The sequence below is a fragment of the Chenopodium album genome, chromosome 27 (assembly GCF_948465745.1).
Source record: "Chenopodium album chromosome 27, dcCheAlbu1.1, whole genome shotgun sequence".
Taxonomy (NCBI): domain Eukaryota; kingdom Viridiplantae; phylum Streptophyta; class Magnoliopsida; order Caryophyllales; family Amaranthaceae; genus Chenopodium; species Chenopodium album.
The window spans coordinates 17,750,421-17,767,220 of record NC_137860.1 but is presented as its reverse complement, the minus strand read 5'-3'; the positions used below and the strand labels follow the sequence as shown (position 1 = coordinate 17,767,220).

General features: G+C 39.4%; 1 protein-coding gene and 1 non-coding gene across 2 annotated transcripts in view; one reads left to right on the top strand and one right to left on the bottom strand.

Annotated features, from left to right (window-relative positions):
* Positions 1-16,800, top strand: part of LOC145619727 (protein FAR1-RELATED SEQUENCE 4-like) — a 58,455-nt gene that overhangs the window by 21,312 nt on the left and 20,343 nt on the right. The gene's annotated exons all lie outside the window — the stretch shown is intronic.
* LOC145621677 (small nucleolar RNA R71) lies at positions 14,075-14,180 on the bottom strand. The gene has a single exon (XR_014108493.1). It is a non-coding gene; the product is annotated as a small nucleolar RNA R71 (small nucleolar RNA).

The window sequence follows — 16,800 nt, the reverse complement described above, 5'->3', positions numbered from 1 at the left end:
GGCGCCGTTTTATGACTTTCAAGGATTTCTCGGGATTTGGGCCTGAGGTCATCAGGGCCTTTTTCTCTTTCTGATTGTTGCATTAGGGCATTTAGAGATGGCTAACAGGTGTCACCATGACAGGTGGACACGTGTCTCACTCTCATAGGGCCACGTGTCGCCTTTTTACTAGGCCACGTGTCACTATGAGATTGGGCCACGCACCTGGGGTATTTTTACCCTAAACAAAACTGATCTTTAGGTAACCTTGTTGAATATAACCAATTAAAAGTGTAGAACGTGATCTACCCCCACTTCCCCAAGATATATTATGACGCTCTGCTGAGGCCGACCCATCATAAACGATCGAAGGCTTCGTCGGGTTTTTAATTGGAAAAGCTGCATCAATAATACTGGGATCTAGATTTATTATGTTGTGATTATTTAGTGAACTCTAGTGCATCATCAAGCAACATAAATAAACCTAACATGCATAATCTACTAATGCAATAAAACATGACATAGTATGGCCCCTTAATCCTAAGAAATACTAATAAAGCAAAATGTCCCACTTGAACCTTCATGGATCTCATCCATCTTGCTCCATTAGGCCTTCACATCATTGGCTTTTGGATCAACTGCAACCTGTAATTTTATTCTATTCTATCTAATACTTAAATAAAATAAAATAAATTACAAATTAAAAAATACTTAACGGTACGCAGACTGTATTTAGATTACAAAAATACATCACGATGCGCAGATCGTATTTAGAATCTATGGGCCATACAAGTCTATATATATAGCAATAAACAATATCATATATTATAAAATGCCATATAATAAATCACTAATCATGGTTTCCTAAACTACAACATCGAATGTTCACAATAAAGGAAACATGGCTCTAAATATCTCATATTTTAATTAATTACTGTAATTAGATAATATCATATATTATTCATGACCAACCATAAAATATCATATATTTTAATTTAGGTATGAGATAGAATCAAATCTTATTTGAATTATGGAAGATAAATCATATTTATTTTCTATGATTATCCTAATTAATTTAGGAAATTCTATCCTAATTACTAACCAATCACATATTTTAAATCAATTATTATCCATAAATAATTATGGGATAATCACATTATTTAATCAATCATTATCCAAATAGAATCTTTTGCTCCATAATTATCCAAACTTAACAAAAATAACAACCTTAATTTTGTTAATTATCTTTCAAAATTAAAACATATCTTTTTTTTAAAAAATTTGAAATTTTATTTTATCCAAAATTAAATAATTTTTTTTTTTGAAAACCCGCCAGCCACCGTGGTGTGGCCAGCCGAAGCCAACCATGGTGGTCGTACACCGCTAGGTGTACGCTGCTGTGCAGCGGCGCAGGGCAGCAGCAGCAGCACCGTGCAACTGTAGCGCGGCACTGCTGTTGCTGCTGTTCTGATCCACTACTGCCCCTCCCCGCCCCTCCCTCCGGACCACCAGCAGCAGCACCGCCGTGGCAGCGCCACCCAGCCGCGGTGGTTGCTGCTGTAAATTTTGTTTTTGTTTTTTAATTAAATAAAACAAAACAGATTTTTTAAAATTAAATTAAACTTTATGTGGTCCAATTAATTCCAAAACTAAATCATATTCAATTTTAAAATTAGGGTTCTTGATGAAATTAATCCTAATTTAATTTAACACTTAAATTAAATAATTTGATCATGAAAATTCATAATTTTAACATGTAATCAAATAGATTAAATTCCTTAAACATATTACCATCGAAATAAATCAAAATTAAGCACAAAATTTCACAAATTAGGGCTTAAATTTTCGAAATTTTCGAAATTAGGGTTTATGGGGTTCGAATTTTTTTTTTTGATTTTTAAAGGGCAAAAAATGGATCAATTCTAGGCTAATATGGAGCAAATTAAACACCTTTAATGATTCTATATTGTTAAATCACATTTAAAATAACAATTGACCCATAATTAAATTATTCTCCCTCCTAATTGAATTAAAATTGCGGATTATCAAAGAATTATTATTCAAAATATGTAAATGCAAGAGGCTAACTGATACCACTGTAGGAGATTATAGGCAATAAATGCGGAAATAACATGAATCATATTCACATAGCACCAAACCAAGGATCTCATGCATAACACATAAAGAAGTAAGAATTATACCTTTGAAGCGTGATTCCACTAGAGATCGAGCAAGAACAAGGGAGACAAAGAACCCCACGTGTGATTCCTCTACTTAGTCCACAAGCACGGATTAAACCTCCACTAATGCTAGTTAGTTGTGACCGAACGCTTCAATCAACCTTCAACGGAGATTAGAGTCACGAGCACACCACAACACCACCCACACACCACCACACGCACCACCAAGGAAGGAGGAACGCACGGACAAGGGGAGGAGAGAGAGAGGGCCGAATGTGAGAGAGAGAATTAGGGTTTGGGATTTCTTGGTTGCTTGTCTTACAATTCACACTGTGTAAATTGTTATGTCATATAACCCTAGGCATGGTTTATATTTATAGATCATATCTACAAATAAAACCATGTCCAAATCCTAATTAAACTCTACTTACAATCCAAGCCCAAACATAAGGTGTGTCATATTGTAGGGAATATTTCAAGCATTATGATAACCCCAAACTTGAACCCCACTGTGATCATACACTAAAGTACGGTGGCGTTCCAAAGGGAAAGACAAAGAGCAAAAAGAGTCGCCAACAAGTTTTAGGAACTTGTAAACCCAAAAGACAATCCAAAAGGACCATCAACTACTCCATAAGGTCTTGAACCAAACAGGGTCCGGGGATGAGGGTACGAATCCAATCTACAAAAGAAAGGACCCGCCCTATAAAATAGGCCTCTACTTTGTTCTGCTCGTATTCATGTGCGCTTTTCGAATAACATACAAACATTATATTAAACCTACCCTGTTTATCTATGTTGGTTGAATATTAATGCACAAATAATACTATTATTGGCGATCACTTGAGTTAAAATCACATTAGCCTAAACAAAATTTTTAATTATCTTATTAAGCGTGATTCCAAGTACAAATTTCCTTTAACAATCATAAAAGGTGTGACCAAGCAATAACAATAAAATAATCAAGCAACATAATAATAAACAATAAATAATAATAACGATGATAATAACATGATAAGGAATAATAAAGCTTAATAATAATAGCAAGATCCTAGGCATGATACTAACAAGATTAATAACAACCCTAGAATGTCACTAAACAATAAAGATCAAAGCTTTAAACCTAACATGGTACTAACATGATACTAATATTAGAAAAGATTGGAGGCACCCTAAACATGATACTAGAAAGCATTAAAAGCATCCTAACATAATACTAGGAATATTAAACAATAATAAGCATGCAATCTAGGGCGTAAGCTAATCTACTTACTTTGAAGCCTCGTACCTCTTTCTAATAACAAAATACACAAGTTAGTAAACTTCAATGAAAATCAATAAAGAACAATTAAATAATTAAATTGAAATCAAATTAAATAAAGTTTAGACTAGTTTTGGACCAAACCCTCAGAAATTATCAAACCTTGCACGTCTAGGGCGAAGGCAACTTCGAACTTGGCTAGTGATAAGTGATATTTAAGTCACTCCTAGGGGTATTGTTTAGGTTATTTTCGTGTTTATTTTCCCTTATTTTACCTTTTATTCTCTTGTTTTCTCTTTAATAAAGCTTCTAGTTTAATTTGGTAATTTTGGAGTGTTTTAGTTTATTTTCTTTATTTTATTAGTTTTAGTTTATTTTCGTATTTTATTTTATTCTATTTGCTTGCGTAGTTTTAATTATTTTTAGTTTAGTTTTTTGTCTCTTATTTTCAACTTTATTTTATTTATTTATTTCGTTTGTCTTGGTTTTATTTTATTTCGTCCTTTATTTATTTTCATTTTATTTATTTCCATTTTATTTATTTTTCTTTTATTTATCCTAATTCCTTCCTTCGATTTTGTGTGTAGTGGTTCGGGATTCATGTCAAGTGAGTTCGGGTTCCAACTTGAGTCAAACGCCAAATGCCCATTTCACAAGCATGCTGCCCCCTTATCCATCACCACACCTTTCCCTTATCCTCCACCACACCAACAAAGCACCAAGCTCCCCTGCTCCAATACACCGAGCTGCTGCGCCCCCTCACAACACCACTCACCACCAACAACCAGCAGCAATCACTCACGCAACACCAACAACAGCAGCAGCTCCATCGTCACTCACAATCACTCACGTACCCACCAACAGCAGCCTCCCCTGTTCCAATTCGAGCAGCAACCAACCACCGTCCAACCCGCAACATCTCTGCGCACTCCCTCTTCCCTGCAATTCCCAGCCACCGTAAACCACAATTCACTCACCTGCTGCCACCCTCACAGCACCACCAACCGCAACAGCCGCGCCACCGTTCTCACTTACCAACCCCACAACCACCAACAACAACAACAGCAACGAACACAACACCAACAATTGCCACGCCATACACCCAGAGCGCCAGCCCCCTGCAGCCGCACCTAGCAGCGCCACCAAACCACCTCCAAACACCACCATTGAACCACCGTCAGCCGCCAGCAACAACCTTTAACAGTAGCAGCAAGCAAATCGCAGCAATTCGCCCCCAATTTCGATACCCTTTGGAGCGGGCACTGTGAATTTCGAAGCGGCCGCTCCATTTTAACTCATTTCCACCAATTCGAGGCAGAAGGCATGAGCGGGCGCTCCGAAAGCACCATCGGCCGCTCCATTTTCACGCTAATTTCTGTACGGATTAATGAGCTTCAACGGTTGGGATTAATTCGATTTTATCCAAGGGCCACGATTTGATGATGATTGAGGGTGAAGCTTTACAACCGTTGATTAATTGCTATGATGATGATGTGTGGTGAGGATGAGAATTCAGAGCAGCTAAAGAATACGAAGAAGAAGAGGGTCTGATGTTTTGGGGGATTTTGGGGTTTTTATTATTTTTCTTTTTCTTTTAGTTTTATTTTTGTTTACTTTCCTTTTCTTATTTCTTTCTTTTATTTTATTTTCTTTATTTCTATATTTTTCTTTTTCTTTTTTATTTTATTAGCTTAGTATATATACCCATTTTTGGGGTAATTAGAAGGGGAGATAATCATCCATATTATTCCACTCTCTAATTAGTTTTTAGGAGAGCTTCTCTCTCTAGGTTTAGCTTAGGGTTAGGGTAGTTTAAAGAGAGAAAGTGAGGGTTTCACCATTGTTGAACTTGGATTTTGAAGAAGAAATTGATCATCTTTTCTATTGATTTACATCTTCAATCAATGAGAATCTCTAACTCTCTCTCCTCTATTTTTATTGCTTTATTTTTATTATTGTTTTAGTTGTTGGTATTACTTGTTAATCATGTTGATTATTGGTTATTTGTTAATTAATCTTGTTATTATCATGATTAGTGAGTAATTTCCCCATTAAGGGGATGGTTGTGGTGTAGTTGGATCTTGAGCATGTTCTAGGTTTAGAGTTGATTTATTTGTGATTAAAGTCTTTATATGCTTGATATTCTTTAATCTTCTTGCAAGTGCACATTGTTGGTTGATTAAAGGTGAATCTTTGCTAACAAGGAACGGAAGTTGACTTAGTTAAGGTTCATTATTATCGATTGTTATTTAATAGTACCTCCTAGTATATGGTTCTAATGTGGAAACATAGAGGCTATGTTGGGAGAAGCCAATTGACCCCGGAAGGCGGCTAGATTGGACTCTTTATTTCGATATTTGAGCATGTTTAGTTCATAATTAATTCAATTTCTATGCATTTGTTTATGTTCAAGTGAAAGCTATACCTAAACCATTTCCCTTAATGTTTTATTTCTTGTTTTAGCATTTTTAGACTTTAGTTTATTTATCTCCTATTCCGGACTAGCTTAATTGTCGATAACATTTGGTGGTGTTTAACCGTTCTCTGTGGTTCGACCCCTATACTTGCCTTATACTCGTATTAGGTTTGTTTAGGTTGTATAAATTGTATTTGATCTAGGGATAGACAATTGACGACGCGTTTATTCCCTTGTCAGCTAGATGACTCTAAGTCTTGTGAATGCGGAATATTGTTTGTAAAAAGCTAGTTTAGAAAAAAGAGAGGGAGAAAGAAAGCATATATTGCTTAAGAGAGAAAAGAGACAATTAAGGAAGAATTCAATGAGAATTGATGATTCTGAAAACAGGAATTCGGACTCTATTTATAATGAAAATAGTCCGGAAAATCATAGAGTTTGATAAGGAATAAAACTCCACGCTGTTGCCAGGAATCAACTCTGTCGCGACGCGACAATGTCTGTCGCGAGGCGACAGGGTCTGTCGCGTGGCGACAGACTTGTCGTTTGGCGACAGCCTGTACTAGCGCGTTTTTCTTCACGCGGAATCTGATCTTTAATCAACATGATCTACGGAATCCGTACAGAAGATAAAATATATATTTTTAAGATAACAAAACAATATTTTATTCTAAATTAAAATCTATTTTAAAATAATTAATCATTAAATCTAACAATATTAGAATTAAAAGGAACTTTCTAGAAACTTCTAGAAAACTATAATTAATCCTAATAATTTTAGGAATAATAATTAATATTGGGCCCTCCTCTAGATCATTGGGCCGTATTAAAATACTTAACCGGGCCCAGTTTAGTGTTTTGGCCATAACTTCCTCAATATTCATCGGAATTGGGCTTATAATATATCGTTGGAAAGGTCTTTCGAGGTTCATCCATCTATACTATTATTGGACCTTAATTATGGACCAAACTAAACTGGTTCGGCTATTTTCAAATAAATAAAGTCATTTTCAAAAACAGAGAGAAAAGAATTTAATTAAAACTAAACCGCAACACTTGGCTTACAAATCACTTTCACCTAATTCGATAATAACACAACGTGCAAGGCATTCATCAATGGGTTTGGTTTTGGGGAGACACAAATGGGTGTCTACAGAAGCCCCCACTTTGACTGAGTTTGAAGAAACTTATGTTTCGAAAAACGAGAGTCAAAGTATCAATAGGGACGGAGAATGATTCAAAACGTTATGTAATTCCAAATCATTCTTATAACACCGATACCTGCAAACTAATCATTAGTTAAAACAAGTAAAAGAGTTGAGAAACGCGTATCTTGCACCGTCGAGCACACGTCTCTGAATGTAATCATTTTGCTGTTGCATTTGTTGTTTGTGACAACCTCCACCGTGCCTCGTGAACGCCATCGTTGAAGATAACCATATGTCGTCGCCTTCAATATTCTTGGTGACAATCCTCCACAGTATTTTGGGAACATCGTCGAAAATAACTGTATGTCGTCATCTTCCAGGTGTGGCCGTACATCGCCACGGCAGTATGTCGCCGCTATAGACAATCTCCTCTTTACCTTGAGAGACCGCCGAGGGTGGCCTTGCTTCGCCATCTCCACTATTTGTGACATTACCTCGTCACGACCGTACTTCGCCGCTAGACAACTCCTCTTTATATTGAGACATTGCCAAAGAATCATTTTACCTATTGACCCTTAATTCATCATTGCTTTTATATTTGTGCCAGTACTTCGGTGCTTTTGCCTTTATAAACCATTACTTTGGTGCATCTTATTGAACCAATATTTCGGTGCCTTATTTGCTGAACCATTATTTCGGTGCCTTATTTTGAGCCAATCCTTAGGCGCTTCAAGCTAAAGTGAAACGATATTTCATCAAGTCGATCACTTAGTGCATTTTGATCAAGCTGACTAAATCATGTCAATTTCTTAAAGGGGCTAACTGGCGTACCAAGGAACCCAAATTACTAAACTGGACCCAAAAAACATAAGGAGAGGCCCAGTGCTCTGTCGCCGCTCCAGCGTTGGCCAGAGACACCTGTCACGAGATTTTAGTTCTGTCGCCGCGCGACAGAGTCTGTCGCCTCGCGACAATTCTGTCGTTTGGCGACAGAATCGGGGTTTTAAAACCCGTCTTCTTCTTCTTTCTCATTTCGCTGCTCTGCTTCACGAAACTCACGAAAATCTTCACTGTACTCGTTCTCGCTCATTTCTCAACCAAATTCGCTCAAACTTGTTGCAAATCGAAGCTTTTCTCATCTATTTTCCTGATCTATGTAAGTTTTGCTCAAACTCCACTCGGTTTTTGACGAATTGTCCGTTCTTGTTCGCGTATTTTTCGAAAATCCGAAAATACTATTGCTTAATTTGCTTTGTTTGTTGAATTTTATGCCTTGAATTTGTTTAATTATGCTTGTGTATTACCTTGGGAGTATTTTGAGACTTGTTTGACTCAATTTGGTGAAGAAATGAACGATTCACCATTGTTGGACCTCTTAAGGTCGTGAAGAACAATGTGGGTCGTTCTTTGCATTTTTACTGCTTTTACTTGTACAATTTGTCACAATATTCATCATATGTTTGCAAGAAATTGTTTATTTGCTTAAAGAACACTTCCATGCTTGTTTGAAATTTTGCTCTGTTTTAGTACTACGTACTCTGTTTTTTTTTGCGAACATAGTATCATGCGACCCAGGAGAACTTTAGATACTGTAGAAACTTAAGCTTAATTACTTTTACATACTTTAGCATGGTTAGACGACGTGGTTCCGGTTCTCGGTCGAGGGACACGCGTAGAGAGGACGAGCCCACCAGCGAGGGCGAGGACGTGCCTTCTACTTCCAGGCTGGGTCTCATGCCTGATTGGGACGAGCGCATCCTATTTCACGCGCCGATGCATCATTTGTCGGAACGGATCCGACGAGGTCTAGCGAGTGGGAGGACCCGTAGCCATGGCTCGGGTAATTCGACCATCATTTCTCTGTACGACAACTTCATCTGCCGCGATGAGGGGCTTTGTCGTCTTTGGGAGTCATGTGGATTGACTCCCCTGCTACAGGCCACCCGGGCCATGTTTTCATATGATGGGGGTAACCTCGTCGTCCGGGCTTTGGTGGAGTTCTTTTGGGACACCACTAACACTTTTCACTTTCCCTGGGGTGAGATGACAGTCACCCCAGCTGACTTTAGTCTCATCACGGGGCTAGAGTTCCAGTCTACTCCCCTGCCTTTCGATGCCGGCGTTACTGTTTATTCGCCGGAGGTTTTGGAGTTATTGGGGCCGATCGTTGTTCGGGCCCAGGCTGAGGCTCAGTCGGGACAGCTGAGTTCCCGATGCATTCGTCGCTGCACGCTGGCTGCAGCCTTTGAGGATGTTTCGACTACTCGAGAGCAGCGGGTGCGCATCTTTGTGCTGATTCTGTTATCAGGGACGTTTTCCCCTAATCGAGGTAGTAGGGTACTACTATACTACCTGTCTGCTGTTCGCGACCTCCAGTTGGTCGGAACATATGACTGGGCCAGTATGGCCTATGCTGATTTTCTACTAGGCTTGCGGCGCTCCTGTCGTCACAAGGCCCTGTCTGGAGAGATTGCCCTTTCCAGTTTCTGGAGGGTCGTAGAGGTATACCTCTTTTTTCCTATTTAGGTTTTAACTCTAGATTTAGAAGCACAATCTTTACTGGTTTTCATTTTTTGTATAGATCCGGTTCTACGAGTACTTCCCTTCTCTTGCGCCTGCGAGGCCTTCTCCTCGCGTGCTCCCCATTGCTGCTAGTTGGGGAGGCCGCAGAGGTCCGCCGGAGGTGCTGCGCCTTCGAGAGATGATCCTCACGGTAGGTTTTCCTTTGATTCGTACTTTCTCTTTTCGGGCTGGGCTCCTGAAACATTACTAAGTAAGATACTAACGCCAAACGGTGAGGACCTTGGGCTGCTTTCCCTATCTCTGCGCTGTCGGCGCAGTATACAGCTGAGCGTCGTTACTTTCTGGGGACGTACGACGTGGTGGTCTACCTGGGGGAGAGGGTAGCCATCCAGCACTCCTCAGATACATTTGTCGTTCCCGCTCCTCCACCTCGGCATATGTTCCACGATGCCTTACAGCGGGATCGTGCTGGTGGGCCTGCCCGGGGCACTCCTTGGAGGTCTTATGTTCTCCTTGAGCAGAGCTACGAGGAGGACCTGCTGCCGTTACTGGCGCCGGCTCCTGTCCTTTCTGAGGAGGCAGCGGTATGTTTTCATTTATTTAACTTATGTTTCTTTAGGTAGCCCCCAAGTATCTTTCTAATTTTTTTATTCTTAGCAGGCTGGTCCTAGGGAGTTCATCCCTCCGAGGATGTCTATACGCTACCAGGGTACGTATGGGCCGATCGAGGAGCTTATTCCGCCAGCTCCAGAGGGAGAGCAGTTTGTGGAGCGGTCTATTCCTCGTCACCAGACTCGAGTAAGTAGTTTTTTCCATACCATCCTTATGTTGGCTTTATAATTGTTATTGACTTTGACTATTTTGGCAGTTCTCTCGTGAGGTGGTGACGGCTATGGCTAGGTGCATAGACGCCTTTCGCAGCCAGCTTGTGAGGTTGCGGAACCGTGCTACCTGTCGTAGCAATGACGCTGAGGAGGTATTATTTTTGCTTTTATTACTTTTGACTTTATTTTCGTTGCATTTGCTAACTTTGATTTACTTTTGCAGGGGCAGCCTATTCCTTCTCCACGCACTCGATCGAGGCCCGAGCCTAGGAGGGAGACTACTAGGTCCGACTAGAGGCGTCGCCGGACTACTTCCGGTGGTCGAGGTGGTCGTTCTGAGGCCGCCGCTGTAGAGGATTCGGTGTCATCACCTGAGGACGTTCCGACCGGGCCGACCGTTCGAGGTGGGATGGGTGGTGGGACATACGAGTTTGGCTCGTCGTCGCAGCAGCCTTTGCAGCCCCAGCCTCTTTCCGTCGGGTTTCAGGGTGAGGTTAGGTGGCCTGGCCCTGAGCTGCAGTTTGCGCCGCCTGGTGGTTCAGGGGACGATGATGGACATACTCCGCGGAGTAGGACATTTTTTGATACATTCGGCATTCCTCGCGACTTGCGACCTCCGGCGCCATAGTTGTACCTGTGTTTATTTTTTTGACTTTTGTAGGACTTTATCTATTGTGTTCATATGACTCATGTACTAGACACTTGTATATATATGTATTTTATTATTAATTTCATATTTTATTTGCCTAATTTATTATTTTATAACGAATGTGTTGTGCATGTAAGTGTGTGATGAAGTGTAATTTTTGCGAAATTTTTCCGTCATTTTTAATATTAGTGGAGGGTACCGACTCTCTCCCCCAAAAAAAGAAATAAAAAAAGGAAAATGAAGGAAGAAAATATGATAAGCTTAAAATTAATTAAGCTTTAATGTGATATAATGATAATAATAATAATAATAATAGTAGTAATAATAACGATAATAATAATAAAGATAATAATAAAAATAATAATAATATTAAGGGTATGAGAAGAGGAATAGAACAGTAAGTCAAGTCAAAGTTGAAATCAAATATGTAAAAACACGGTTTCCTACGCGCAATAGGTGTCGCTGCAAAGAAATAAACTGGCGCCGTGTACATCATCCTGTCGTCACGCGACAATTTTGTCGCCTAGCGACAGAGGCGCTTTCCTATTTCCTACAGGAATTGAAGCCCGTCATGAAAAAAAGGTTATAAATAGCCCCAGAATCATCCGTTTACTGCATAATTTAACCAGCTTATTAATTAGTTAATTAAATAGAAATCATGCCTTTAGCTAAAAGAACTTTTTGTGGATACATGGATGAATGGTGTCGTCATTCAACTGCTAAAGACAAAAAAGCATTAGATATTTCTCATATGGGGGGTATGTTTGGAATCAAGGGGATGAGTCTTGATATTTGATGAGTGACATTTATGGCACTGATTTGATTTCTTTTTGGATGATTTTTATTTCTTTTTATCTCTCTTTTCTTTAGTTTTCCTTAGTTTTATTCTTGTTTTCTTGATTTTATGCTTTTTGTAGTTAGTTTCTCTATTTCATGCTTTTTTCTAGTTTACTTGTTATTTTTCTCTTTTACTTGCTTTTTATCATTTGTTTGTAGGTGGTAATTGATTGTCCAAGAATTCCCGAGCTTCCTCTCTACGAGTTTTCATTGTTTTCATGCCTAAAGAAGGTGCAAGAAGCTCCAAGTCAAAGGTGGATCCAAGGGGAAAGCTTCAAGGCTTTGTTTATGCCTCCCTCATGGCTTATACTCTTCAAGTAATTCAAGAAAGTTTCTGCCTACTTTGTCCTCCATCATCATCATCCTGGATGTGTGCACCGCTTGAGCTAGGACGAAGAGAAGAAGGGGGAAAGACCCAGCCAGGTGCGGGCGCACCAAGGGAGTGTGCGGCTGCGGCCGCACACCAGGTGCGTGCGGGCGCACCAGTCTGGGTGTGTCCCGTGCGCACCATTCTCTCTCCTCCGAGCGCCCGCACTTACGAGGGTCTATTTTTGGGCGTCATTACCGACCTCCTCTTTGTATATATAGTTATTTCTACCTTTTTTTTAGAAGAAAAATTTTTAGATTGAATTTGATAGTTAGTTTTTGGGAGAATTTTAGAGAGAGAAACTCAAGAACTTTAGAGAGAGAAACTCATGATTTTTGGTGATTGCTCAAGGATTCCTCATTGTATTTGATCTTTAGATCAAAGTTTTGTAAGGATTTTCTTCTTGATTTCAATACAAGTTTGATTTTAGTTGATTTCATTAGTTTTCCATGTTATTGATGATTGATTTGGTTATTGATTGAATTTTGATTGTTTTTGATTGATTGTTGGTTTAATCTTTGATTTCAATTATGTTGATGATGAAATTGATGATTGTTGTAGTTTTGATCTTAATTCCTATGGCTAGTGAGTAGTTTCCTAGGTAGGGAAATGGTGAAGCATGTATGAATAATGGATTAGTGTAATTTGGGGATAATTGATAGAGTTGATGATATGATTAAATTTGGTTGATATTTCATGTGCATGTGTGTGATTAATTGAGGTTTGGCCATCTTTGATTAATACACTAGATTGCATTGTAAGCTTGCTATGATACGGACCATTGATTAGTAACCTTGCAATTTCACGATTGAGGTGCTTTGTGACGTTCCCTAGGTAGTGTTTAGCGTAGTTGACGCTAGTTAGACCTCTAGGTGAACCATCTTAGTATGCTCTTTTGGATACATGATGATCTTCCTTCATATCACTTGACTTAGTCGGTTTGACCTCCCAAATTACCGTTTCCATTACAATTGCATGTGGATCCATTGCCCTAGTGTCTTTAGATTGATTTCATATAAGCTTTTGCATCGCCTAGTTTAGCCTTAGTTTCTACCATAAACCCCTTCTTGACTTCGAAATAGCTTGATTTAGGCATCGTGCATTTGATCTCCATTCCCTTGGGTTCGACCTTGACTTACCACTACGCTAAATAGGGGTTTGTTAAGTTACAAATTTTGTTTGATAGGGTGGGGTGGTAGCCCAACGACCTACCGTTCTCCTTCCCATCAAAATGGCGCCGTTACCGGGGAATGGTGCTTTGAGTGCATGTTGTTGTTGAGTCTATTTCATTTCATTTGCAAAATACAAAAAGATTTTACACTTTAGGCTACACTTGTAGCCGTGCTACTTATATTTTCTTTGAGTTTTGTATGCATAGGTCCCGAGATCGCTCATTTGTTCCCTTTGATCCAGAGATTGAAAGAACTCTCTCAAGGAGGAGAGTAGCAAACAAGACCTTGGATTATAGTTCCTCAAGCGAAGAAGAGATTGAACAAGAGCAAATCATGGGAGAACAACCAAGAGTTGCCTTGAAAGAATTGGGAGTACCCGGTGCATATAGGTTCGAGAGCGGCATAGCTCCACCTACTACACCGGCAAACGACTTTGAAATTCGGCCGGTAATGATCACCCTAATAGATAGGAGACAATATAGTGGGGCAAAGAACGAGAGCCCATTGAACCATCTTAAGGAGTTTGAAAAATATTGTAACACGATCAAGGTTAATGGAGTGTCTCAAGAATTCATCCGCCTTAAGTTGTTCCCCTTCTCTCTCTTAGGAAGGTCTTTGGAATGGCTAGACAAAGAGGTGAAGCCCAATTCATTGAGAACATGGGATGATGTTACTAAAGCTTTCTTGTCCCGTTTCTATCCTCAAAAGAAAACGGCGGAGGCAAGAGCTTTAATTCAAGGATTCAAGCAAAAGCCAAATGAGAGTCTTTATGAGGCATGGGAGAGATTCAAGGAGTACCAAAGAGAGTGTCCTCACCACGGAATTCCAACATATCAATTGATCCAAATCTTCTACGGTGGTTTGATTCCTCAAGGCAAGGCATGCCTTGATGGAGGGGCCGGTGGTCCAATCATGAACAAAACCGAAGAAGAATTTGTGGACATAATAGAGGATGTGGTGACTTATTATAGAGATTGGCAAGATGGGGAAAGAGATTCTTCAAGTAAGCAATCTTCGTTGTATTCGGTGGACCATCTCAATGCCATCAACAATCTTTCCTCTCAAATGACAAACTTGGGAAAGGAGATGACGGTGATCAAGGCAAAGTTGGAGAGTGTTTCTTCCTCTTCACAAGCTCCAAGTCTTCCCTCCCAAATTAAGGGGAGAGGTATTTCTCCTAACTCTCAAACTCCTTCTACTTCACATAATATGCCTATGGGATGTTTGTTTTGTGATGTATGTGGATCATATGACCATGATTCTAGCAATTGCAACAATGAATGTGTTGATGAATTTGACAACAATGAGTGTGAACATGTTAATTTTGTGTCAAACAACAATGTTCAAAGGTTTGATAATCAAAGAGGCCAATGGAATAGGAATTACCAAAACCAAGGCAATTTTGACAACTATAATCATAATGGTGGTTATAGGAACTAAGGGAATCAAGGTTCTCGTGGTAACCATAACCAAGGTTATAGTAGCCAAAATCAAAGCCAAAATTATGGTAATCAAAACCAAAATTATGGTAATCAAAACCAAGGTTATGTAAATCATAACCAAGGTAATGGAAACCATAATCATGGTGGTGGTAACCATAATCAAGGTTATGGTTCAAATCAAAATAGAGGTAATTGGAACAATCAAGGAAGGGGAAATTTTCAAAACAACGCTCAAAGAGGTCCCCCACCCGATTTTGTTCCAAAGACTCAAGGTGAAAATTCCTATTCACAACCTTCTTCTCCTAGGACTACTTTGGAAGAGTTGATTGATAATCAAACCAAGATCATTAACACCTATATGGCGGTTAGTGATAAGAGATTCAATGAGATGATGACCCACAATAAGATGCTTGAGACTCAAATTATCCAATTAGCAAGCACTATTAAGGATTTTGCTAGTCCTTCATCTTTGCCTTCCCAAGGTGTTGAACCAAAGAAACCCGTGTATATATTCTATTGCCACAAGTGGTGGAAATGATTTTGATGAGGGAGTTTCTTGTTCAAAAGAGGGAAGAGATGAGAGTGGTGCTAAGGAGAATGAAGTGGAGAGGGTTGAGTCTAAGGAAATTTATTGTGAGGTTGAGAAAAGAGAAGAGTGTGTTGCTGAAAAGATGAGTGAGGTAGAGAGATTTCCCGATCTACCATATCCCCAAAAATATTTGAGATTCAAAATGGATGAGCAATTTGGGAAGTTCCTTGAAGTTCTTAAGGATGTTCATGATTCTACACCCTCTACCGAGCCAATTCCCGACATGCCTAAGTACTCCAAGTTCCTTAAGGAGATACTAGAGGAGAAGGAAGATTTTGACGAGGGTAGTTCGGTGGAAGGAGGGAAGTGTTTTAGTGCTCTTATCCATGGTGAACTTCCGAAGAAGATGGAAGATCCGGGGAATTTTTCAATCCCTTGTCAAATTAAGAAAATGGTTTTTGAGAATGCTTTGTGTGATCTAGGGGCTAGTGTGAGTATTATGCCCTTTTCGGTTTTCAAAAGGCTTGATCTAGGTGAGCTTCAACCATCTAATATAACACTTCAATTGGCCGATCGTTCTATTAAGCTTCCTAAGGGAAGAATTGATGATGTTCCTTTAAGGATTGGAGAGTTTGTCTTTCCCGTGGATTTTGTTGTTTTAGAGATTGAGGAGGATGAACATATTCCAATCATTTTAGGGAGGCCTTTCTTAGCCACCTCGGGAGCTTTAATAAATGTCAAAGGAGGTCAAATCACTTTGAGGTGTGGAAAATTGGAAGAGAGTTTTAAGTTGAAGCCAATGCATGAGTCCTTATCTTGTGTGCAAGATATAGCATGTGCTAGTCTTTCTCGTTCCATTGATGGTATGTGCATGATTGATTCTTCTACTAACGATGTTTTTGAGATTGTTGATGATGTTTGTGCAAGCCTTAATGATGTTAGTGAAGAGGAATTTGTGATTCAAAAGCCAAGGGATGAGAAAGAAATTGAGTTTCCAAATTGGTTCAAGCTTGATTCTCAAGATGAAGAGAAAGCTTCCATGATTAAAGATGTTGAAGTCAAGCCGAAGAAAAAGGCCCGTGACTCGAAGAAAGCAAGGAAAAGAAAGAATTTGAGAAAGGAAAAAGAAGAATTTGAAAAGAATTTTGTGAAAGTTTCATTAAGCAACGATGAGAAGTTGCTCGAAATTGAAGAAGATTTTGCTCTATCAACTACCTTGAAGAAGGTGGTGTTCTTTGATCCTCCATGATTAGGAGGAAGGGTCGAGCTTAGGACCTTAAGCAAGCGCTTCCCGGGAGGCAACCCGGAGTTTCTAACCTTTCTCTTTGATTTTTGAATCTTCTCATTTTTGTTTCTTTTATTACTTTGTCTTTTCTTTTACTTTTCTACTTGTTTGGATTTTTAGGATGTCCTTTTGCGGGATTGGAATTCAACAAGTATGCATGATGAATAGAAGGTGTTCATGGCACAAAT